The sequence below is a fragment of the Haliotis rufescens genome, unplaced genomic scaffold, assembly GCF_023055435.1.
Source record: "Haliotis rufescens isolate VD_foot unplaced genomic scaffold, xgHalRufe1.0.p SCAF_13, whole genome shotgun sequence".
NCBI lineage: Eukaryota > Metazoa > Mollusca > Gastropoda > Lepetellida > Haliotidae > Haliotis > Haliotis rufescens.
Window position 1 is genome coordinate 7,160,779 of NW_025963813.1, and position 27,879 is coordinate 7,188,657.

Genomic DNA, 27,879 nt, shown 5'->3' on the forward strand with positions numbered 1-27,879 from the left:
CAGAATAGACAGGGACCAAGTTGAATTGGCACCAATTACGTCATAATCTAAGGGGGATAACTCAGGCCTGTTTAGCGCGAAAAACGAAGGCCTCATAACGGCATATCATTTTCACACTATTGTGAGCTTCCTACTTTCCCTGTGAAAGAAATGAGTTTATATTTTCAAACACAGATACTAACTTATTCTAAAATTGCGTTTTGTTTAGAAAAAGAAAGTGATTTTTGCGTGTACACTTCCCCTTTAAGACATTCAGAACTCCCAGACGCCACTCGATTGCACCTAAAGCAGTGGGCAGATAATATCAATAAGTAAAAATAGAGGTTATCACGCGAGTATATTTTTGGATAATAAATATCCTGTATTGGGAACCGACATTGCATTTAGCGAGTTTGGACCTCCCCCACTCACCAACAGGGTTCTTCTATATGCTCTCGAGGTGACCCAGGGCAGAATAGATAACCCCGTACCTTATGGTTGTTGAATACAATTAGGGCGAGTCACATGTGTGATTGTACTTACGTTGATCATTCTACAATCCCATCGACCAATGTTCGCTTGTCAGTCACATGTTAGCTGTAACATTGCTGACTGCGGCGTTCTACAACATTCACCCCCTCCCCTTTCCACATGCAATGGTGACTCTGCCACCCTGAGATGTTCCAGAAACTCCAATTCAATACACCTCGTCAAAGAGGAACAGGTCTGACGCATATGTGTAAAGACCAAGCACAATAACATTTGTTGACATACAATACTTGTCAAATAGAAAACTCAATGTATATCGAGTGTGGCCAGGGAATTCTTTGAATAGCTTGTTTGACAAACTAGTCAACCAGAATAAGATTAATAAGATTTTTTAAACATTAATTTATTTTCTAAAGGTTGTGTCCAGCCTCAGTCGCCACCAGCCTCCGTTGCCTCCTGCCACCAGCCTCCGTTGCCACCTGCCACCAGCCTCCGTTGCCACCTGCCACCAGCCCTCCGTTGCCACCTGCCACCAGCCCTCCGTTGTCACCTGCCACCAGCCTCTGTTGCCTCCTGCCACCAGCCTCTGTTGCCACCTGCCACCAGCCTCCGTTGCCTCCTGCCACCAGCCTCCGTTGCCACCTGCCACCAGCCTCCGTTGCCACCTGCCACCAGCCTCCGTTGCCACCTGCCACCAGCCTCTGTTGCCACCTGCCACCAGCCTCCGTTGCTACCTGCCACCAGCCTCTGTTGCCTCCTGCCACCAGCCTCCCTTGCCTCCTGCCACCAGCCTCCGTTGCCTCCTGGCACCAGCCTCCGTTGCCTCCCGCCACCAGCCTCCGTTGCCTCCTGCCTTGCTTACCACCTGCCTTGGTTTCCTCCCGCTCAGTTGCCACCTGCCACTAGCCTCTGTTGCCACCTGCCACCAGCCTCGGTTGCCACCTGCCTTGCTTACCACCTGCCTTGGTTTCCTCCTGCTTCAGTTGCCACCTGCCACTAGCCTCTGTTGCCACCTCCCACCAGCCTCAGTTACCACCTGACACCTGCCACCTGGCACGAGCCTCGGTTGCCACCTGCCACCAGCCTCGGTTGCCACCTGCCACCAGCCTCGGTTGCCACCTGACACCTGCCACCTGGCACCAGCCTCGGTTACCACCTGCCACTAGCCTCAGCTGCCACCAGCCTCGGTTGCCACCTGACACCAGCCTCAGTTGCCACCTGACACCTGCCACCTGGCACCAGCCTCGGTTGCCACCTGGCACCAGCCTCAGTTGCCACCTGCCACCAGCCTCAGTTGCCACCTGACACCTGGCACCAGCCTCAATTGCCACCTGCATCAACCTCCACCTGCCTCAGGTACATCACCTGACATACTTGTCAGACTCTCTTACCAAACTAATCCGGACCAGCCAACATATCCAGCTGTCCATGGTCTCACCGTAAACAAAGTCAGTTTCTAAAGTAGATTCTTGATGGCAAATAATACATGTTCTTATCCTGGTGCTTGTTAATTGCCTCTTTCATATATGTTAACGAAATTCTTCTCATCACTTTAGGTGTCGTTCCGACTGACCAGAACGCATCCTGTCACCTTGCCAGGCGTAGTTGCCGTCCATCCTCAGTTTACACCAACCTCATCCTCCAGCCGCCTCACCGTCAACAATCCAACGGTCACCGACTTCTTCACGCCATCTGGTGTTACCTCCTAAGATGCAGTAAGTAAAACAGAAGCTGTAAAGGAATCATTTATACTGTAGGAATTAATTCTTAATGTATATAGATACAGTTGTCATATTAGTGCATGTAATTCCTACATTATTTGTCCGGCTTCAAAAAATGCCACACGTATGTGAATTGATCGTCATGTTTGTTTAAAAAAGTGATTGAATAATTCTGAAATTAACAAAATATTGTTTTTCTTCAGGTGTGGTGACAGCTACCCTCTCCAACATCCGCCAATTACACCGCTTCATGTGCAGGAATTGACACCCTCTGATACACTCTATATCCATGTATCTTATTACTGAATCATTTCATTTCATCAATCTTCACATAACCAGGAAGATCCAAAGATGCCAACTTAACATGTTGGAATTATCAAGATCTGTTTTGTATGTTTAAAACTTGGTACAACATCCTGCTTTTGACACGTTCGTCCACTTACAAGTCCCTGAAGTTGTCCATGTGTACCATCTGATGACTCGGCAGCTCTGAGGTGTTGAGGGGTGTTTCATGTCTCATGGCTCAGTTTCTGCCTGAAATACCCGCTAACACCTTCTAGTTGAACGATGACTCGGTTGTATTCACAAACATTTTCTAGGGTAATTGTATTTGGTCAACGTCTTTAGGGGATTGTTGTGAAAGATTTTAATACAGGAAGTATGTATCTTCCGAGAACGCATTTGGTTAAAACGTCACCTCAACAAAATATTTCGGTTGACATTCATGATACATTGAGAATATTCCCAATCATGTGCGGTGTAAGGAAGGATGTTGGCAGTATCTACCACTGACGTCTATGGATGTTGAACAGAACTAAGTGATAAGGTAAGTTCCAAACTGCGCTTATTTGATGGTTACAAATGATTAGACTCACTTATAGACAGACTGTTCCAAACAACTTCCTACCTATCTTTCCCTTTGGTCAATTCAGTTCTAAGTTCGTGTTCAGGTATATGAGAAATGACATCTGATCACAATCTCAACGTTTACAGGCACCCTTGACGCAGCTGTACACAGCCCCGCCAACCACACCCGTCTACCACATCCGCCTACCGCACCCGTCTACCGCACCCGTCTACTGCAACCGTCACCGCTCTTAATCTATGGTGAGTGTATGAACGCTCGGTCGCTGCAGTTTATATGTACAGTAAAGTTCGGTTATAACGAACTCAAGGGGACTACTCATTTTAGTTCGTTATAACCGTAGTTTACTGTATTATTGATTGTATACCAGTTGTAGTTGCGCACCACAGTATGGAAGCATGTTAGTACCAGTCTCCAAACATATTACCTTTACACTTCGTCTACGTATGCGATGTTATATATTATATATACGTTTCGTTACTCAGACAGTGATATGGTCTTGTGAAGTTGCGACCCTAGTTGGACACCAGTTTAAACAAACCTTTATGTTAAGCTGATTACTAATTAAATGTTTGGCAGCGTGGCCTTTCCATATTTGTATAACATACCCGGATCATTTCAAATTGTCAAACAATCGGCTCTGAAATAAAAACACAGAAACTGCAGAATTATACTTTCCATGCTTCATTGGATGATGACGGGTATTGGTTTGAAAAAGGTTTTTTATATTTTTATATTTATTTTTAATTCTCATGCTTTCATATTCACGTTTTACCTCCTAAACCTATTTTCCGTAATCGAGAAATCGTGACATGACTCCGCTAAAGGTTTGAGTAGATAATAGTAGATAATATTATTTATCATATAATTTATCATATAATGGGTAGGTTTCTCGGCAGGATAAAGCCAACGGATAAAAACGATATCCGTTGGGGTCATATGCGGATAGATGCAAATATCAAAGGTCAAGTAGGGACTACTTTCAGTGTTTATAAACGAACATGGCGTCGCACTTGTCATTCGGCGATCAAGTCAGAATTAACCATCGTGAATCTGAATAACCTACAGGGATAATTGCGACGTATCTAAGGCATTTTATAAGTTTTGGCAATTTTGGAGACTATTTTGCGAGGGCACTAGGCCTAGCCAAGCGGGATATGTGTGCTTGTACACCTCTCCGGCTTAAAACCTTCTCCACAAATAGTTGGATTTAGGCGAAATATGTATGATTTGTTACCTTGTTTCGTTTTGGTGCTACATCTGACTGAACTTCTTGACGTTATGATAGAACAGGCCGACTGTTGACAATAGACATGAAGATATGCACATGCATGTTTAACCATCTTCCATCTGTGTTCATATACAACGAATGTATCTATCTCTCCAACAGGCATTTCCCCCCAATATCAATGGACTAGTGTGGACCAAGCTTCTTTCCTCCACGATGTTTCTGAACTCTCAAGGAGTGGAGTGTCCCAACAGCCATGCTGCTCCAATATCTGCGGTTGTCACACTAAAGACTACAACACGACAATCTGTATAGTCATAGTTACAAAGGATGCTGACAACATCAGATATCAGTTGATACAGTCCCTTCTCCTAGATCAGTTATAATTGTCTTTCAACGTCACCTGTTTTGGGGTACAACGTGATTCTTACTTCCCTGTTCTATTACCACTTACTCCAAAGCCGTCATATGAAATTTATTTTGGTCTCTATCGGGGTGATGGATATATACAGGTGTAGTTGAGCCATGCTGCCCTGGATATATACATCTGAATACAAATAAGTACAGATCAAACGTTTCAAATTTCAAAAGTTTATAGTTGAGGATACACACAGGTTGCCGCGATGATTCAAATTCTGTCTGCATTTGTCATCTTAATTTGTAAACTTTCTTTTGGCCTTTCGTGAGAATGGATATATACAGATGTGGTTGAGCCATGCTGCTCTGGATGTATTCATTTGATACCTTCTAAACAAGCAGTCTTCAAAGTACAAACAGGGATATCATATCAAATCATAATTAAACTGTACAAACAATTCAAAAAGTCAATCGAAAAGTTGATCTGGGTCACATTTGATCTTGTCATTCCAGTGATATTAATGACGAAAAATATTTCATATCTATAGCCAAACATTCAATAAGTATAAACGTTTTACCTTGAGGTGACATCCTCGTTGAAGTGATTGAAGGGTTAGGTTCGATTGTTAACATGTCACGGTGTCTGATTTTCTGATATTCTTAATATACAGCTAAAAGCACCAAAAGCCACAAAACCTTGATAAAACATGTATATATTTCTATATATTTTTCATGCTCCTTTCATTGTAACATGGGGGCACGGGTGGCCCAGTCGTCTAAGGCGCCGCGATTCGCTGTGCAGAGTTGCGTCCCTTGGGCACGCCAGAAACCTATGATTGTGGGTTCGAATCCCGGTTCGCCCCGATTATGTGTCTAGGTTGGTCAGCACCATACCCGTGCGTTAAACCCAACTCACTCACTCATTGTAACATTGGCTGTGTGATTATTTGGTGCTTTCCCTCATGACATTTGTAAATTTGTTTTTAATAAAGTTTTAAACTCGGCTATATCATGTTGTCACCTGTTTACTATTTGCTGCAACGTCTCGTGCCTGAAACCCTGAGCGTGGGTTCGAACCCCAGATCCCAATTTGTAAGCACCACGCTCTGACTGTTTTACCAATGCTAAAAGTGTACGACCTGCATCATTTCAGGCTGACACGCCGTGAAATGACTGGAATACTGTTCAACACTGCGTTAACCTCCTAAATGGGGTCCCTGACTATAATGGAGAGTGGTTTTCATTTATAACAGTCAGTGTAACAAGAATCACAGATAACAGGCTTTTATATGATATACAGAAACACGTGTTACATGATGTGTGACAGTTAACGCTAACGCTAACGGCGGACACACTCCATGTCTGAATTCTTCGTGACCAACTCGCGCCATTCTGGCACAAGCCAAATGGAGACTGGTGCCCCTCGAATTAATGCAGAGGCATGAACACCATGCTGCTTCAAACAAGAACGATAACTCCTATTCTACCAGCGTCAAAGTTTATCGACAAAAACATGTATTTTGTGAGAGAGCACATTTATCAACCAATTCAACTCATTTCTTCTAATGTTGTGCTTGCAAATTAAGATCCATTGTATAATCTGATCGACCCGTGGCAACTGCACCTGAACTTGACAAATCTGATGCTCACACATTAGCAACATCTCCAACATCAACAACTCCTATTGTACCACCATGATTCATTCACTCCAATGGAATATACAGTTTGGCCGCCTGCACCTTTCACGTATTTGACGTTCATGGAGGAGTGAGTATGGTTCTAGCAATATTCCAGCAATATCGCGTCGGGGACACCAGAAATGGGCTTCACACATTGTGTCTATATAGGGAATCGAGCCCGGGTCTTCAGCCTTCTTCGTGTTTTTTCTAAGTGTCAATTTGAATCATCTGCGAATCGTTACAGCCACAGCGATTATTCGTTTACATAATTAAAACTCGCCAGAGTGAAAACATACGGCAGGGCAGGAAATCAAGCTGAAAAGTCTTCATAATGCACATGACATACCAAAGTTTTAAACGTGGCGTTCAAAGTAGCGCGTGAATAATATAAACATGACAAATAGGGGTCTAAGCCCATTGTAATCTCGATTTTAAATGAATTCTAAACAGCTTGTTGAAATTAATTTCACATGCACCGGTTCATTTGATCAAGTAAGCGTCGTATGTTTCGATCAATAGTCTGTATTACGCGCAGGAAAAACTCGTGCAACGGAAGTGTTCCCCGATTGGCTAAACTCGTAACCATGACATCACGTGACTATTCTGGTGAACACCTGCATGAAATATACAACACTTCTTACCTGATTTGACATTTGTTTATATAAGTAATCCTAACTGGCAAAGCCATTGGCGGCGGGGTTTGTCTAGCGAGGTTAAAGCGTTGACTCGTCACACCAATTCACCACATGGGTACACCATATAGAGCCGATGTTGACGCCCCTCTCCGTTATATGGCTTGGATTCCAAATTTCGCAAATGATTTTGTAATAATAAATGGTAATTTTTAGCGGTATTCATCATAACAGAATGGAGATGTAATACAGTGGATGGTCGACCATGAGTTGCATTAACATTTTAATGGATTTTAATCAAAATGATGATTATGAAATAAGAATATCAAAGAATTATGAACAATATGTATAAAGTGAGTGAGTGAGTGAGTGAATATGGTTTTACGCCGCTTTTAGCAATATTCCAGCAATATCACGGCGGCGGACACCAGAAATGGGCTTCACACATTCTACCCATGGCGGGAATCGAACCCGGGTTTTCGGCGTGACGAGCGAACGCTTTAACCACTAGGCTATTAGCCGAGTGTCAGTGGAGAGTATACCGAGTTTGTTTTTTTCATGTAATGGAAAATAATTGAAAGAACTGTTGTTAAATTTGAGGGTTAGCCTTGTGATGGGTCGTCACGCCGAATGCCCGGGTTCGATTCCCCACACGGGTACCACCCGTGTGTTGCCGTAAAAGGCGACTATGCTTGTCGTAAAAGGCGACTATGCTTGTCGTAAAAGGCGACTATGCTTGCCGTAAAAGGCGACTATGCCTGCCGTAAAAGGCGACTATGTTTGCTGTAAAAGGCGACTATGCTTGCCGTAAGAGGCGACTATGCTTGTCGTAAGAGGCGACTATACTTGTCGTAAGAGGCTGCTCATGGGATCGGGTAGTCATACTCGCTGACTTGGTTGGTGCATGTCATCGATACCAATTGTGTGGATCGATGCTCATGATATTAATCACTGGATTGTCTGGTCCAAACTCGATTACAGACCACCGTCGTACAGCTGGAATATTGCTGGGTGCGGCGTTAAACAACAAACAAACCAACCAACTGCGCTCTGAAGCCTCGCTACCACAGTGAGGCAGGGGAAGCTCTCGCGGTTGTAGGCTCCGAGCCATGTCTTGGATCCTGGAAACCCAAGTAAACATTGATGGCTCACGAGTACCCGGAGAAATCTGGCCACTGGCGGGTAGGCAGATGAGTAGAGCATAAGGTTTTTGTATATTCATGAAGCCGAGCAAAAAGTTCACCTTCTAAAACTCACTGACTATAAATCTTTTCCACAGATCAAATACATCACAATTTTAGTTAGAAATACCTTTATGACGTAATTATCATATTTCATTCCATGTTTTTCTTTAGGCAAATGGATCAACCCTGTGTGATCATTATAATCAGGATCAGGGGGTTCCACAAGGCAGTATTTTGTCTAGCATACATTACATTGTTTAGCATAAAAATAAATAGTTTATCTAAAGTATTAAATGACTCAATTGATGGGTCATTGTTTGTGGATGATTTTAATATTTCATGTCGTGGTAAAAATATGCGTACCTTTGAAAGACAGTTGCAGTTGTGTCTTAATAAAATTCAAAAATGGTGTCTTGAGAATGGATTTAAGTTCTCACAGACAAAGACTAATTGTATACATTTCTGTCAGAAATATAAAACCCATAAAAACCCAGAGCTCTCTTTAGATGGTACTCCAATTAAGGTTGTAAAAGAGGCCAAATTTCTGGGATTGACTTTCTACCACCATTTGACGTTTTTGCCACATATTAAATATTTAAAGACTAAGTGCCTGAAGGCCCTTGATTTGTTGAAAGTCGTCTCGAATTCTAAGTGGGGAGGGGATCAGACAACCCTCCTTCACTTTTATAGATCATAAATCCGCTCTAAATTAGACTATGGCTCCATTGTGTATGCTGGAGCTTGCAAGAGTAATTTAAAAAAGCTAGATTCAATCCACCACCAAGGACTCAGACTGTGTCTTGGTGCTTTTAGAACTTCTCCTGTTGACAGTCTCTATGTCGAGGCTGATGAACCTTCTTTGAAACAACGCCGTGTTAAATTGTCTCTTCAATATATCACTAAATTACACTCTAATCCTTCTAATCCTGCTTATGACTCCGTTTTTCAACCCCTATATGAAGAGCTGTTTCAGAAAAAAACAAAGCTGATTCCACCACTTGGAATTCGGATGAAATCACATATTATTGCTGCAAATATAGATCTAGATATTATCTCACCATATCGTCTCTTGTCTACTCCTCCCTGGCAGGTGTTGAGGCCAGAAGTAGACGTTTCTCTAACCCGTTTTATTAAATCTGACACAAATCAACTTATCTATCAACAGGAATATGTACAATTAAGAAATAAATATGACACCCACCGTTCAATCTTTACTGATGGATCCAAGGACGATGGCAAGGTGGCATGTGCCACTGTCGTTGGATTAAACCATATCTCATCTAGAATACCAGACACTAGCTCTATTTTCACTGCTGAGGCCAATGCTATTCTTACAGCCTTAAAATACATTCAACGAAAGTCTGCATATAAACAATTTATCATCTTTTCTGATTCTTTGTCTTGTCTTCAGGCACTGAAAAAAGTCTCTTCTAATCATCCAATTATTTTAGATATTTTAGAACTTTATAATAATCTTTCCACTGGCCAATACGACATCGTCTTTTGTTGGTTGCCCAGTCATGTGGGCATAAAAGGCAACACAATGGCTGATGCTGCAGCAAAAGCAGCACTCAACAAATCTGTGACACCACTTCTTATCCCTTACAGTGATTATAAGCCTGTTATTAAATGTTACATCAGGGATCTCATGCAGAAGAAGTGGGACACTCAAGTAGGTATCAATAAATTACATGAAATTAAACCATCTATCGGTTACACCTACTTGGGCTGTCAGTCCAGATTTGAAGAGGTCATTATACGACGATGTCGTATTGGCCACTCACGATATACCCACGAATATTTATTGAAAGGTGAGGATCCTCCATTTTGCATCCCTTGTGATGAAAGAATCACGGTCAAGCATGTCCTGCTTGACTGCATTGATTTTTCCATCACAAGGGATAAATATTTCAAAATTACATCCATAAAGGATCTTTTTAATCAAATAAGTGCTCATTTAATCATCGGTTTTTTAAAAGAAATAGAATTAATAGATAAATTTTGATTATAATATGTGTAGTATAAGGTAAATAAATTTTAATTTGGTGGAAATGAAATCATAACTGAGATTGTTGGTGGCTGTATCTTCACAGGGGGTTGAAGTATCGTAAAATAATTGTCCCCCTGGGAAGGTACGTAAGTCCAGTATCATTCAAGGTATCATTTCCTTTCTCTGTGATTTTAATCGTAGTATTTTTGTTGATTTTAACTCTTTGGCTAATCTGTCTGATAATCGCCAGTGCCCAGAGGGATGGTGTAAATCCTGCTGGGGTACCATGTAGGTAGCAGAAGTATCGTAAGTCCCCATGGTCCCTAGTATGGTGGCCTAACTTTGGTTGCTGGCGATCTACAGCCCGTTTTTATATTGTATTGTTTGAATTGTATCTGATTATTTTATTGCTCTAAAACTAGTTTTAAAATTATAATCTGTGATATATTGCTGGTTGTTGTACTGTCCTTCGATGACAGCTTTTAATATATAATATCAATGCCTAACTTGTTCAAGTCACGATATGGCTGAAATACTGCCGATGTGACTTTAAATATTAACTCACTCACTCACTGAAAAAGAATCAAGCAAACACAAAGATATTGGATCAATGTGGGTCCAGTGTTGGAAGATAGCGTTGTACTCGTCCGGACTGATGCCGATTTATAGTGATAGCTCACTGAGATACCATGCCGCAGTTTAACATGAATACCCCACTCAGACACAGTATACTGACTCCGAGCCGACCAGTCCTTGTTTTAGCCCCTTAATGCCGAGCGCCAGACAGGGTAACAACAAGTACCATCTTTTAACGTTTAACTCACGCTGCTTAACTCATTGTGCTTTAATATTTGCTAACACCAAGTTCGTGTTTTATTTAGTCATTGTAGAATGGAGATAAACATACTGTGTTTTCAATGTCGAGATGCGCATTGGGTTCCACTTCAATTTAGCGCCATAATTTACAGGTAACCTAGCTCTACATTGAAAACATAGTATGTCTCCTAAATATAAGAGTACATTTTAGCATTAATAATTCCTCACTACCAAGAGATATGTACAATTTGTACACTGAAATCACAGCTTAAAATTTTTCCAATTATTTCTGTGAAATATTGACATAATCTTCAAGATGACAACTTTATGTTATAAAATGTGATGTTGATATTTGCAGTTATCCTCTAGTTCCAAGAAAGCCTTTCCATTAAGGCTCAGATGAATAAAATAGTATTCACTTCTTCTATTGGTTGTTCACTGCTGTTAGGCCATAGGTTTTGTTACATGTCTTTCATTGTTATATACAAACATATTTATGACTTATAATTAATTCTTTATACATTTCAAGTGACTTGTCTCGTGCAATTGCATTTTTTACAGGCTAAGTTATACATTAGATCATTATTTTTAGAAGCCATTAATGGGATAAATTTATGAAGATATTTCCAATGCTTCAAATGGGTGTACTTTTTTTTAATAGAAAACAACCTACTACATACAAGCAAAAAGTGAAATTCATCCTCTGTTTTAGACTGACAACTTTTGACAAGGACTGGTAAGATTTTCAAGTTGTCAGTCCTGTGGTCTGGGGGAAATTTAATTGAAGTCTGCAACACTGTTAACACGTTCTTAAATATACCTTTGACACCTAGTTTTGGCAAACGTTTTCAAACTTTTCCTCTATCTACATAGGTGAAAGTCATACATAACTATCATCAGCCATCAGTATAACATTTTTGTCACACTAAATACACAGGTGAAAGTCACACATAACTATCATCAGCCATCAGTATAACATTTTTGTCACACTAAATACACAGGTGAAAGTCACTCATAACTATCATCAGCCATCAGTGTAACATTTTTGTCACACTAAATACACAGGTGAAAGTCACACATAACTATCATCAGCCTTCAGTATAACATTTTTGTCACACTAAATACACAGGTGAAAGTCACTCATAACTATCATCCAGGATTAGTATAACCAGCGTTAGAAATTGGCACTAGTCCTGTAGTACTTGCCAAACTGCCCAATACTTAAGGTATCATCACTGAGGTATATCATTAGGACGGTTAGAAAATTTCCATTTTTAAGGGTTTTGCTATATCGTTATCATTATAAGGACTAGTTGACTAAACATGTTTGTTTCTACCACTGATAACATTTTTGTCACACTAAATACACAGTATAATATTTTGAGAATAACTATGTTGTAGCACCTTGTTGTCAGGGTAGTAAACACAACAAACGGCTACAGGGTGTGAGCTGATGGATGTTTATTTTCTCAGAAGAGAGAGGCGAATAAATATGCTGTGAAACAATGTATAAATAATAAGACATACTGCACAAAAGACATAGAACAATGACATTGTTATAATATACATAATGGCCTTAAATCTAAGGGACATTCAATTATATAACTTAAAATAGCGAGAAATAGCGAGAAACCTATGTTACTCATGTAGTAAGTAACCTGCACAAAGATACAGTAATATATACTCAACAACAAAAGTTCCTGTGACACCAATATTTTAGTGTATTTTTCAAACAAGTAAAGTTTGGTTTTCAATATTGTAGTACATATATGGAATCAAGTCACAAAAATGCAACTGCTACAGAAAAGCATGCATTTCATGCAAAAGTTGACTTTTATGCAATCCCCATGGACGGATTCGCGTGTACCGACGACGAGGTGAACGTTACGTTAATCATTGTGTCATGGAAGAAGATCGTTTCGGGGGCGGCATGAGGTATGAGAATTACTGCATGAGGTATGAGAATTACTATGAGTTTATTTAGGGTTTAGTTTTACTTAGGTAATGTTCAGGTTAAGATGATAATAGCCTAGAATAGCTATTTATGAATTAAAGAAACTTCTTTATAATTATGATAATACTTTATCATATAAAATAATCATAACCAGAGTACACTGAACTGTGAATTCAATACACAACCTGACTAGCAATAAACCTAGCACAACCTATTTCTAACTTTAAGATTTAGAGTGAGTGAGTGAGTTAAGATTTTAAGTCACATCGGCAATATTTCAGCCATATCGTGACTTTCAAAAGTTATATATAATAAATACATGTAAACCATAAAAACCTGTCGACAAGGGACAGTAAAATAACTAGACTTATCACAGATTATTATTTAAAACTAGCAGGGAACCATAAAAATACATCACTAGACAGGACAATACATTATAAAATGGGCTATAGATCGCCAGCAACTGAAGGTAGATCACCATACTGGGGACCATGGGGACTCACAGTACTTTTGCTACCTGCATGGACCCCAGCAGGATTTACATCATCCCTTCAGTTGTTGGCGACGATTAGGGAATTTAGCTGTATTTAAAAGAACATATATTCTACTATTAAAACTATGATAGGAATAACAGACTTCGAATGATATGGACTTACTATGCCCTCTCAGGGGGACAATAATTTTACAGTACTTTAACCCCCGTCAAGGGCACAGCCAGTAACAATCTCAGTTCACAATTAGACACTATCAAATTAAGAAACAATTATGTACATCAAAATTTATTTATCAGTTCAATTTCTTTTAAAAATGCAATAATTAAATGAGGACTAATATTGGTAAAAAGATCCTTAAGCGATGATGATTTGAAAAAAATTATCCCTTGTGATGGAAAAATCAACACAGTCAAGCAGGACATGCTTTACTGTGATTCTTTCATCACAAGGGATACAAAATGGAGGATCCTCACCTTTAAGTAAATATTCATTCGTATACCTGCTGTGGCCAATGCGACATCGTCGTACAATGACCTCTTCAAATCTGGACTGACAACCCAAGTAGGTGTAACCGATGGTTGGTTTTATAGCATGTAATTTATTAATACCTACTTGGGTGTCCCACTTCTGCTGCATTATATCTCTGATGTAGTTTCTTATTACAGGTTTATAATCGCTGTATGGAAGCAGAAGTGGTGTCACAGATTTGTTGAGTGCTGCTTTAGCTGCAGCATCGGCCATTGTATTACCAGTGATTCCAACATGGCTTGGTAACCAACAGAAAATGATGTCGCATTGGCCGGTAGCAAGCTCATTAAACAATTCAACAATTTCTATTAAAAGTGGATGCGTGGAAGACATGTTTTTAATAGCTTGAATGCAAGAAAGAGAGTCTGAAAAAATAATGAACTGTTTATGTTTAGTTTGGCTGTTGATGTATTTTAGAGCCGTTAAAATAGCATGTGCTTCTGCTGTGAAGATAGAACAGTTATCTGGTAATCTGGTTGAGATAGTTCTGGATCCAATGACGGTGGCGCTGGCAACAGCATCACCATCCTTGGATCCATCTGTAAATATAGATTTATGAGTATCATACGTGCTTCGTAATTCATTATATTGCTGTTGATAAATTAATTGATTTGTGTCGGATTTCTTTAATTTACTTAATGTTAGGTCTACCTCGGGCTTCACTAACTGCCATGGTGGAGAAGTGAACAGCCGAGTGGGGGCTATGGTTTCAAGATTGATTTGGGCAGCAGAAACAACAGATTGTATCCTTATTCCAAGGGGTGGAATAAGAGATGGCTTTTTATTGTATAAATTTATGTACAGAGGATTAAAAACACAGTCATATGCTGGATTGTATTCAGTAGAACGTAATTTAGATATATAATGTAAAGATAATTTAATGCGTTGGTGTTGAAGGGATGGCTCATCAGCCTCCACATACAAACTGTGAAGAGGTGAAGTACGGAAAGCTCCAAGACAAAGTCTCAGGCCTTGGTGATGAATGGTGTCTAATACTTTTAAATTGCTCTTACAAGCCCCACCATAGATGAGGGAGCCGTAATCAAGTTTTGAGCGTACAAGAGCTCTGTATAGTTGGAGGAGGGTTTTCTGATCCCCTCCCCACTTGGAATTAGAGACAACTTTTAACAAATCTAGGGCTTTCAGACATTTATTCTTTAAGTATTTGATATGTGGTAAAAAGGTTAAATGATGATCGAAAATTATACCCAAAAAATTCGCTTCTTTTACAACTTTAATGGGGTTGTTATCTAATATTAGTTCCGGGTCTTTGTGAGGTTTATATTTTCTGCAAAAATGAATACAGTTAGTTTTAGATTTGGAAAATTTAAAGCCATTTTCTAGACACCATTTTTGGATTTTATTTAAACATAGCTGTAATAGCCTTTCAATAGTATGCATGTTTTTGCCACGACAGGAAATATTAAAATCATCCACAAAAAGCGAACCATCAATAGAATCATTTAAAACGTTTGATAAACTGTTAATCTTAATACTAAACAATGTGACAGACAAGATACTGCCTTGTGGGACACCCTGATCCTGATTATAATGATCAGACAGGGTAGAACCCACGCGGACTTGAAATTGTCTGTCAGATAAAAACTTGGATATAAATTGAGGCAAACGGCTTCGCAATCCAAAGACATGTAAGTCTTTTAAAATACCGTGCTTCCATGTAGTGTCATATGCTTTTTCTAGATCGAAAAAGATAGACACTGCATTTTACTTATTTACAATGGCATTCTTAACGAATGACTCCAGTCGAACTAAATGGTCAATGGTACTGCGGTTTTTACGGAAACCACATTGAATGTTGGTAATTAAGTCATTTGATTCCAAGTACCATGTTAATCTATTATTGACCATGCGTTCCATGGTTTTGCAAACGCAGCTTGTTAATGAAATGGGTCTATAATTTGAAGGATCAGTATGATCACGTCCAGGTTTGGGTATGGGAACAATTATAGCATCACGCCATGAAGAAGGAAATTCTCCTGATGTCCAGATTTTATCAAAAATCATCAAAAGGGTTTCTAAACAGGGTTGCGGTAAATGTTTTAAGAGTTGATAATGTATATTATCAGACCCCGTAGCAGTGTCATGAGCTTGCCCAAGGGCAGTATTGAGCTCATGAATGGAAAATATTTCATTGTAATCCTCCCCATTGTCTGAATTAAAATTTATTGGTTTCTTTTCTTGCTGCTTTTGATATTTTTGGAATTTAGGGGCATAGTTCGAGGAGGAAGAATGTTGAGCCAGAGTTTCACCAAGTTTATTAGCAATATCAGAAGTATTTGTTAATAAGTCATTCCCACTTTTAAGGTGGTGAACACTAGATTTAGAACCCTTACCTTTAATTTTCTTAATCATGTTCCATACCTTAGATATCGGCGTACGTGAATTTATCTTGGAGACATAAGTTTGCCAAGACTGACGCTTGTTTTGTTTAAAAGTACGCCGTGCTTTAGCGTTTAATATTTTAAATTTATTTAAATTGTGGACCATAGGATGGCGACGGAAATATTGTTCAGCTTTTTTCCTTGCCTTCCTAGCTAGTTTGCAATCATTGCTGAACCATGGTTTACGTATGTGAGGATTTGAAGAGGACTTCGGAATACATTCATCAGCTATTTGATTTAGTGTATCGGAAAAAAGTTTTATGGGATCAGAAACATCAATAAAACCATCAGGTTTTAGATGATTAGAGCAAAGGGTTGCATATAAAGCCCAGTTTGCCTTAGTAAAATTCCACCGTGATGACGAAGAAACATCAGATGGTGTGTCACAGATTGTAAAATGGTAGGAAAATGGTCGCTTCCACATAGGTCATTGTGGACTGACCATTCAAATTCATCAAGTAAATTAGAGTCTACAACGGACAGGTCTAAACAAGAGTAAGTGCCAGTTGCAGGATGTAGATACGTGTGAGTACCATCATTGAAAATACACAAATCATTATTCAAGAGAAAATCCTCAAGTATCTTTCCTTTATTATTTGTGTCATTACTACCCCAAAGAGGGTTATGGCCATTCAAATCTCCCATGATAACACAAGGCTTAGGGAGTTGGTCATAAAGTGCTTGAATATCAGACTGTTGAAGAGAGTACGACGGTGGTACATACAATGAACATAATGTAAAAACAATATTTAATGTTACAGTACCGCAACAGCCTGAAGAGGGGTATTGAGAGGAACAGGACTGTGAATGACGCCCTGCCTCACCATAACAGAAGACCCTCCAGTTGCTTTATCCCCTGGAGGGGAAAAGCAATGGTAGGAGTCGTACATTCGTAAATCAAATTTATCTGTTGCTTTCAGGAAAGTTTCCTGTAAACATAATGCTGATGGTTTTAAATCTTGAATGAGTAGCTGAAAGTCATTAAAATTATTCCGAAGTCCTCGACAATTCCATTGTATTAGGTTAGCCGAGCAACTCATGGTGGTTCGACTGGAGATCGTGAACGGGAGGAAGACCCTCTCCGTTGAATTGGCGGAGATGGGGTGATTTCCATATCTAGAGGTTCAAAGGGGTTATGAACCTCCAGTGGGACTGTCAATGGTAAAGGCACCACAATGTTTTTCAGGGCCTTAGAATCTTTTTTCTTTTGTCGTTTTCTTTCTTCTTTGGACATAGACACATTTTTCATTTCAGGGATAGGTTCAGGTGCAGGAGCAGATTCTGGAAGAGGTTCTGTAGAAAGTACAGTTTGTGAAGCTGTTGAAGATGAAACGTTTGTCTTGGCAGTATTAACTGGAAACAAAAGGGTCTGCTCGTCTGAGACCCAGTTAATAGCTGTTTGGCATGCAGCATCAACTTTGAGTGGAGACGAGGAGACCGCAGCAGAGTAGGTCAACATGCTAGAGGAATTGGGCGACTCTTGGTTTAATAAATTCTTAGCAGCTGTGAATGAAATGTCGTTAGTGTGTTTTATTTTTAGAATTTTTGTTTGTCTCACAAAACAGGGGCAAGATTTAAAGGAAGACATGTGATCGCCGCTGCAGTTTGCACATTTGATGGTATCTGTGCAGTCTGTGCTATCATTGGACTTACTGCAGCGGGAGCAAACAGGCGAGTTACGGCAAGATTTCGCACCATGTCCAAACTGTTGACATTTGAAACAACTGAGTGGATTTGGTATATCTACATCCACTCCGATGTTAAAATACCCTGCTTTAATAGATGTTTGAATCTTCGTGAGAGCAAACGTGAAGAGATAAGTATTTGTTTTTATGAAATTCTCACCATCTTTCCTTGAGAATCTTTTCACAGAGGTCACGCCTTGATTCTTCAGCTCTGTTGCGATCTCCTCCTCAGACATATCAGAAAGACATTTCGCACGGTCCCGTACAATGCCACGACATGAATTCAGAGTCTTGTGCACTGAGACAACAATCTCAGTATTTGCGAAATGATGTGCCTGGAGCAGATTTAGAGATTGCTGTCTCCGAGCACATTCCACAAGCAAAGAACCGGACCGGAGACGAGTAACATTTGAAACATTTCCACAGATGCCTTCAATTGATTTGGAAATTACAAAGGGGTTGAGTTTTAGGGGCTGACCATCAACTCCTTCTACAACAAGAAATCGTGGCCAAGAATCGATATTTGGTACAGTATCTTCATCAGAAGATATTGCAATATCTGTGTCTACATGCCTCCTTTTAGTTTTAGATCTAGAACCAGAGTGAAGGGGGATAGCCATGATGAAAGAAAGATGTTCCACGCCCCTGCTCCCCACCCGCCATGGAGTGACAACAAGGATAGTGATGTAGTGGAAACCGACTACAAACACCAGGGCTACAGGGGTGCTATACTCCAGCAAAAAGGACACAGGTAGCTATTTTAGTCAAACAGGGTTAAAAGTCAGACTGGTTCCGCCCAAGACAGTTATCTGATGACAAATAGAACCCGGAGGTCATTGATGCCAGATTGGCCCATGAGCCACCGCCTTCTGGCGTAAGACTCTAGGCAATGTATTCAATCCAAAATTGTTAATTCATACAAGTTATGAATGGCCAAGACCAATATATACATTAAATACAACACAGGTGTGTATATACAATGTTACGCACAGGGCCTGGCATGACCAGCCGATTGATAAGACCGGGCCCATCTTACCACCCGTCTAGGCGAAGTAAGGGTCGAAGTAGTGTGTTGGGCAAAGGAACACAGTTCTAGGAACCAGTGCCCTCAACTACCAGACTCCCGTCCTCCGCCGACACAGGGAAGCAACCCACGGCAAACAGGTTGCCCATTTTAGTCGCCTCTTATGACCAGCAATGGGAGGCTGTGGAAATATTCTACCCCGGTTCCACACGGGGGAAGAGCGATTAGCGTTACCCAGCACTCACCACGAGGAGGTTGCTCTTCACGAGTGCCTTAAGATTTAGAAATACACAAATACATATAAAGCATCACAGAAGAAATATACTACAACTAACCTTCAAATCCATGAAATTAACACGTCCATTGGCTCCATGAATTAAATTCTGAATGTTTTGTTTGTTTGTTGTTTAACGTCGCACTCAGCAATATTCCAGCTATATGACGACGGTCTGTAAAGTAATCGAGTCTGGACCATACAATCCAGTGATTGACATCATGAGCATTGATCCACGCAATTGGGATCGATGACATGGATCAGACAAGTCAGCGAGCCTGACCACCCGATCCCGTTAGTCGCCTTTTACGACAAGCATAGTCGCCTTTAATAAAACTATGGCTAAAATAGAATTATAACATAAGTTGTATATACAAAATATCACTCTGCCACAACTACACAGGTGGAAGTTCATCATCATTGCAGCAGCACCCGAATCACTGGTATCATCAGACTGATTACATCTGTCATCCATGTCAATATGATCACCTTTCATCAATCTGAACACAATATCTTGGACTCTGATGCAAAGACTAGATTTTGTGAACTTTCTGAAAGGGGATGATACAATGCCCTTAAACCCATGACACTTTCTTCCTGCACAATGATGAAATGGCCTCAATTCATTAAGTGATTTTTGAATTGACTCTATCTGAGAAATACAAATCCTTTTGGAATGTCTGGTTGACTCGTTTGACTCCAAGAGATATCCTCAGGTTGTCACAAACTTTGAATATTGCACTTGCTGCACCTGTTGCTGTTATGACGTTTTTTGTCTTGTTGGCACCAAGTTGTTTGATGAGCGCCTTCTGATTCTTTATGCTGTGTTCCTGCACTAGGTCAGCCTCAACACAATTTGAAATTCCTCCCTTGGTGTTAATGAAAGCTGTCTTAAGGACAAGTTCTTTCATCATTGGAGAGAGCAAGTAGCAGACTTTAATGAGAAAGTCAATATTCTCCACAAAATATTTACTCTGTGAAGAATGGGCAAACAAGAATGGAATATTCATCTTGGCATTATGGATAAGTCTATCACTGTCTCCCTCTTTGGCTGTGTCATCAAGCTCCATTAAAGCCCAGTGGGATAGTTGCTGGCAATAACTGTAGACTTCACCAGGTTCAAACTGAGACTTTTCTTCCAGCACTGTACCATCAGCATTTACATGAAAAATCAAATACATTCTTTCACAAGAATCCTTGAACGTTAAATCAAGGTATCCATAGTAGACAAGGAAAGCTCTTAAAACTGCCTCTGACGCTTTGGTTTTCTCTTCCAAAGCTGTGTTGTTGTCATCAGTGATACCAAAGTATTCACGTGCCTGTTCCACAATAACAGCTTTTCCAACATGAACAAGTAGGTCATGATGAGACTGAAAATTCCTCTTCCATTAACATCTGTCATGTTAAACTTGGCTTTGTAGAAGTATAGGGTCCCTGGCTGTCTAATTGACCTTGGGCTGAACAAAGCCTTGTATGCCTTCTGTGAAAACAAATATACAGTGTCAGTGTATTATATACACATAGTGTGATGGCACTGTTACATAACTCACGAGCAGTCAAAAGTTTTAACACTTGACTTTCCGTATTAGAATCCTGACATTGATGTGAAAACAGTGAAATACAAGTTGTTACTAGTATATCATAAGGAACTATATTTTTTCTTTGCCCTCATAAAATGTTTCTGTTGGCTATATAAATATTTTCGTTTTCATAAATATGTATAAATGAAATACAAAGGCACATGACATGAAATTGTGACAATATTGATAATTTGATTGGTATAATGTGAACAAATGATGTTGCAAGGTCGAGTCCAGTCAAGAAAAGATGAAATACCTCCAAAAAGTCCTGCTTGTTGTGCCACCATTCAATAACAAATGGTCCAAGATCATCAAATCTTTTGGCAGGTGTAGGAAAAAGTGCTCTGAGACTCTTGGCACCCTCAAGCCTTACCCTGGTGAGCTGATCCCCACCGACTGGAAGATGAAGTTCCCTTAGCGCTTATTGGTCACCTGTATAACGAGAAAATAATTTGAATATAATATTTATTAGTTAGATAATCATTTCAAATTGTTATTGTTTCTAAAAGTAGATTCATCTTATTTCACAATGATAACCTGTTGTGACTACTGTTATGATACTAGGTTACACACAACCAAATGTTTTCCCATAGACTTCTATAGTAACGTTATGATTTTTTTTAAAATAACTAAGCATTCAACAGCTATTACCTGTACGTGTGTGCACAGTTTGGCCTTAGAGCAGCAATAAAAAAAATAAAAATGACTAGCTTAGCCAGCTCCTTTTCCGAGTACCGGAAGCTAAACACACCACCCCCAGTTTCGCACCAAATGTCACCTACTTGAAAATAGCTGTGGTCACATTCAGCATAAGTCATCATGTTGAAAAAGACAGTACTAAATATAGAAAAACATGGTCAGTTTTAATAACTGGATGGATGTACATTTGAAAGACATAAAAATCTTACAGAATATCCTCCAATCACAGCCTGCAGATATCTCTCGATCTGCACTGAAGGCTCCCTACGAAAACCGCACTCTCCAAACTGGTACTGATTTGGTGTAGTAGAACCTGTAGACAAATCAGAATATATTTGCACTTGTCAAATCTGTGATTTATATATTGTATATATTTGTAGCTTCTCAGAAAAAAAATGGAAATTGGATTAAACTTCACTACTTGTTCCTATCCAGCATGTCTATATGGCACCAGAATACATAGTTTTGATGCACAGAAAGAGTTGTGAGAGTTTAATGATGTACACTTCATCAATGTTTTACAAAAGTTATTTCTGTATTAATAAAGAAGTTTTTACCTCCATGCACTGACCATGGAAGTTCATTTATATTTCATAAAAGATGGTGGTCAGGGGTCAATTCTATAAATGATTGAGGCTGCATAGATCATATCACCCTAAAATATGTTTTCGACTAAAAAAATTGAACAAATCTTCAAACCTCAAAACCAGTTACAATACATATTTAAAATTGAGTAGTGGTCTGTTGTTTGCCTTCCTTTGCTGACATCATCAGAACATAGCAGAGTCTGCTACATTCATGGAATATGGTTTTGACACTCATGACATGATGCGATTGATATTGTTTGAGATTGCTCGAACTTACACCATCCATTGTTTATATAATTAAACACTCAAATGGCTGTCAGCATTTGGTAAATCATCTATGGAGGGGCTATCACAAATGTTTGTGCTTTCATATACTCCAAAAATCAAAAGTATAATCATCCATGATATAGGCTGGTGACATAAGTACACATGGAAAGGAATCAGAAAAAAATCTCAAAATTGGACAGAGAGCATGGAATTCAGGCCAACAATAAGCAAGGGACACATTAAGCAGCTTTAAAGTCATCATATATGTAAGGCTGGATAATGAGCTTTACCAGAAAATAGGAAGTAAAGGGGTGCATTGTTAACAGCAATCTCAAACACTGACCAGTGAACCATACCGCCTATTAAAGCCGAGAAATTGAAATGGACCCTCAAGTAGAAAAAAGCTTTTTGAAACCACAACATGGAAGGAAATTACACTTAACTCTATTGATTTATTTAGTTAAGACTTTAAAATACTCACAGGACATCAAACATTCTTACTGTTTAATGTTTCAAGGTGGCTAAACTTGCTTATTTCAGTTATTTGCCAGTTTCAATGAAACAAAGTTAAAATTCCATATAATTTTGAAAATGTACAGCTTATCCTGACATAAATGTAATTCTTTTTATTCACAATTAACAGTGTCATGCAATACCAGCTTAAAATAGTGTTTCTCTCCAATAATTTATGGGTTTATAGGGGAATGAAAGATACAATGCATTTTACTAAACAGGGGAGATAATTTAGTTTTGTATAATCGAATTTCCGTTTAACTGAAACCAGCTTCTTACTGGAAGAGTTACTTCCCTTCAATTATGCAATTATGGGATTACATGTACAATAAGCAAGCTCGTCTCAAACGTAACTCAGTGTCACTTGGTTAATTGACTTCTCACGAATCAAATGTGAGAGAGTGAGTTAAGATTTAACGTCACATCGGCAGTATTTCAGCCATATTGTGACGAGAAGTACATTAATAATACATAAATGTATACAACATAAAAAGCTGTCAACGATGGACAGTAAAATTACTAGAATATCACAGATTAATATTTAAAACTAGCATACAACTATAAAAGATAACACTATAGATAACGGTACAATATAAAAAGGGCTATAGATCGCCAGCAGCTGAAGGTAGATTACCATGCTAGGGTCCATGGGGACTTACAGTACTTTTGCTACCTGCATGGACCCCAGCCGGATTTACATCATCCCTTCCGCTGTTGGTGATTAATGACAAATCTAGCCAGAATAAATGAACATATATACTACGTCTAAAAACGAGCAGAAATAAACGTACTTTGAAAGACGTGGTCTTACATACCCTCTCAGGGGGACAATAATTTTACACTACTTTAACCCCCTTCGAGGATATAGCCACTAACAATCTCGGTTACTGAATAATTCTACCAATTATAAAAGTTATTTATTTAATTAGAAACTATAACAATCAAAATTTATGCAGTAATTTGATTTCCTTTAAAAAACCAATAATTAAATGTCTACTTACCTGATAAAAAAGATCCTTGATACATGATACCTTGAAATATTTATCCCTTGTGATGGAAAAATCAATGCAGTCAAGCAGGACATGCTTGACCGTGATTCTTTCATCACAAGGGACGCTGAATGGAGGATCCTCACCCTTTAAAATATATTCATGAGTATAACATGAATGGCCAATACGACATCGTCTTAAAATGACCTCTTCAAATCTGGACTGACAACCCAAGTAGGTAGAACCGATATTTGCTTTTATTGCATGTAATTTATTTATACCCACTTGGGTGTCCCACTTCTTCTGCATTAGATCTCTGATGTAAGATCTAATGACAGGTTTATAATCACTGTATGGTAAAAGAAGTGGTGTCACAGATTTGTTGAGTGCTGCTTTTGCGGCAGCATCAGCCAGTGTGTTACCAACAATCCCAACATGGCTTGGTAACCAACAAAAAACGATGTCATATCGGCCAGTCACAAGATCATTAAATAACTCAAGAATTTCAATTAAAAATGGATGTTTACATGACATATTTTTAATAGCCTGAAGGCACGAAAGTGAATCTGAAAAAATAATGAAGTCTTTATATTTTGATTTCTTCTTGATATATTTTAGTGCTGTTAAAATTGCGTGCGCTTCTGCTGTGAATATGGAACTATTATCGGGTAAACGTGAAGATACTGTTCTGGATCCAATGATGGTGGCACTAGCAACTGCGCCACCATCCTTGGATCCATCTGTAAATATAGATTTATATGTCATATAAGTGTTTCTTAATTGATTGTATTCTTGTTTATAAATAAGTGGATTTGTATCAGATTTCTTAAGTTTAGTTAATGTGAGGTCTACAGTTGGTCTTGCCATCTGCCAAGGAGGCGATGAAAAAAGTTTTGTCAGAGCAATATCCTGAAAGTTAATGTTCGCAGCAGAAACGACTGATTTAATTCTTATTCCTAGTGGTGGAACAAGAGATGTTTTCTTATTGTAAATATCTTCGTACAGAGGATTAAATACACATTTAAAGGCTGGATTTGACTGATTGGAATATAATTTAGTGATGTATTGTAAAGATAGTTTCAGACGGCGTTGTTTAAGAGAAGGCTCATCCGCCTCAACAGACAGACTTGGAATAGGAGAAGTGCGAAAGGCTCCAAGGCAAAGCCTCAGTCCTTGGAGATGGATAGAATCAAGTTTTTTAAGTTACTTTTACAGGCTCCACCATAGACGATGGAGCCATAATCAAGTTTGGAACGGATCAGTGACCCGTATAAGTGTAGGAGGGTAGTCTGATCCCCTCCCTACTTGGAACTAGAAACAACTTTCAGTAGATCAAGTGCCTTCAGGCATTTAGCTTTAAGGTATTTAATATGTGGGAGGAAAGTTAAGTGATTATCAAAAATAAGACCCAAGAACTTGGCTTCCTTAACAACTTTGATAGGGGTGCCATTCAGAAATAGTTCAGGGTCCTTATGCGGTTTATATTTTCGGCAGAAATGTTTGCAATTAGTTTTTGATTTGGAAAATTTAAACCCGTTTTCTAGACACCACTTGTTAATTTTATTAAGACATAATTGTAATTGCCTTTCAATTGTGTGCATATTTTTACCCCGGCAAGATAGATTAAAATCATCCACAAAAAGTGATCCATCAACTGAATCATTTAAAACTTTTGACAAGCTGTTAATTTTTATACTGAATAAAGTGACAGACAAAATACTGCCTTGTGGGACACCCTGATCCTGATTATAATGATCAGACAGGGTTGTACCCACTAGGACTTGAAATTGCCTGTCTGTTAAAAACTGGGATATAAAATGAGGCAGACGGCCTCTTAATCCAAAATCATGAAGATCTTTTAAAATACCATGTTTCCATGTTGTATCGTAAGCTTTTTCTAAATCGAAAAAGATCGATACAGCATGTTGTCTATTTACAATGGAATTTTTAATGAACGATTCTAAACGCACTAAATGATCGATAGTACTTCTGTTCTTCCGGAAACCACATTGTATATTGGTAAGAAGATTATTTGTTTCCAAGTACCACACTAATCGATTATTTACCATGCATTTACAAACACAGCTAGTTAGTGAGATAGGTCAGAATGATCCCGCCCAGGTTTGGGTATTGGTATAACAATGGCATTATGCCATGAAGGTGGAAACGTCCCAGATGTCCAAATATCATCAAATATAGTCAACAAAGTTTCAAGGCATGATTCGGGCAAGTGTTTCAGTAGCTGATAATGAATATTATCAGCGCCTGCTGCTGTATCATGAGCTTGCCCTAAGGCAGTATATAGCTCATGTAGTGAAAATACCTCATTGTAATCTTCACCATTATCAGATGTAAAATTTACTTTTTTCTTTTCCTGTTGGAGCTGATATTTTTGAAATTCAGGAACGTAATTTGATGAAGACGAATGTTGAGATAACGTTTTCCCAAGTCTATTGGCAATATCAGATTTATTCGTTCGCAAAGTATCGCCATCCTTTAGATGGTTTACTGTAGAATTTGCAATTAGCATCAAACCACGGTTTACGAACACGTGGGTTGACAGAGGACTTAGGAATTGATTCATCAGCAATTTCATTCAGTTGATCTGAAAACAACTGAATCGGGTCAGTAACATTCTGAAAAGACGTAGGTTTTAATTTATCTTTGCATAAAGATTGAAATAAAAGCCAATCAGCCTTCACAAAATTCCATCGAGGTGAAGGTGGATCATCAGCGGGATTAATGGGCTTAAGCACCGTGGGGAAATGGTCACTCCCACACAGGTCATCGTGGACGGACCATGAGAATTCATTTAACAAAACGGAATCCGTCAAAGACAGATCTAATGATGAATACATACCAGTTGCAGGGTGTAAGTAAGTGTCTGAGTCATCATTAAAGATGCAAAGGTCATTATCAGAAACAAAATCCTCGATCACTTTTCCCTTTTGATTAATGGTGGAACTTCCCCATAAAGGATTATGCCCATTTAGATCACCCATGATGACACAGGGCTTTGGGAGCTGGTCGTATAGTTTTTGTAGATCATTACGCTGAAGATTTGAAGATGGAGGAATGTATAAGGAGCAAAGTGTGAAGGCAATATGCAGTGTAAGTCTAACTGCAACTGCTTGAAGAGTCGAGTCAAGCGGAACAGGACTGTGAACAACGCCCCGCCGCACCAAAATAGAAGCACCTCCAGTAGCTTTATCTCCCGGAGGAGAGAAGGAATGATACGAACTATACTGCCTTAAATCAAATTTATCTGTATTTTTTAGGTACGTCTCTTGTAAAGAAATTGCTGATGGACTTAAATCTGTTGTTAACAATTGCAATTCGTTAAAATTGTGCCTAAGTCCTCTGCAATTCCATTGAAATATATTTGAGTTGGTCATGGCGGTTCTATAGGAGATCGCTCACGTGAACGGGAAGAAGGGTCACCACTCATGGAAGATGGAGTAACATCCATCTCGAGAGGATCAAAGAAGTTCTGAACATCGACAGATGTTTCAGTAAGAGTAGGGATCTTAGTTGTAATTTTCTTGTTATGTTTCTTCTTTTCTTTCTTGGGTATGTCAGTTGATGGTTTTATACTTGCCGTTTTTCTCAGGAGTTGGTTTAGTTGGGGCCATAACCTGAGTCACAACCTGAGATGCTGAAGAGATGCCACATGATTGACTTTCAGAATCATTGGTCTGACTCTCTGACGTTGTAACCACAGGCACAGGGTGTTCAGAGTGTGCCCATGTCAAGTCAGTTTGACATTCTATAGATCTTGTGGTAGAAGGTCGAGAGACAGCAGCAGCATAAGTTTGCACTGATGGAGGTGACCGGCTGGCAATGACTTTTTTAGCTTCCTGAAAAGAAATGTTGTTTTGACATTTGACTGTCAAGATATCTTTTTCATGTTGCCAAAGAGGACATGATTTTGAAGAGGCAACAT

At 39.2% G+C, this 27,879-nt stretch overlaps 1 long non-coding RNA gene and 1 pseudogene across 1 annotated transcript; one reads left to right on the forward strand and one right to left on the reverse strand.

Moving 5' to 3' along the window:
- The first annotated feature begins 1,768 nt into the window (after positions 1 to 1,768).
- Positions 1,769 to 3,237, forward strand: LOC124126855. Its single transcript, XR_007220495.1, has 4 exons — positions 1,769 to 1,824; positions 2,025 to 2,183; positions 2,393 to 3,015; positions 3,183 to 3,237. It is a non-coding gene; the product is annotated as an uncharacterized LOC124126855 (long non-coding RNA).
- A 16,690-nt stretch (positions 3,238 to 19,927) lies between these two features.
- Positions 19,928 to 27,405, reverse strand: LOC124126863 (annotated as a pseudogene).
- Positions 27,406 to 27,879: the final 474 nt, after the last annotated feature.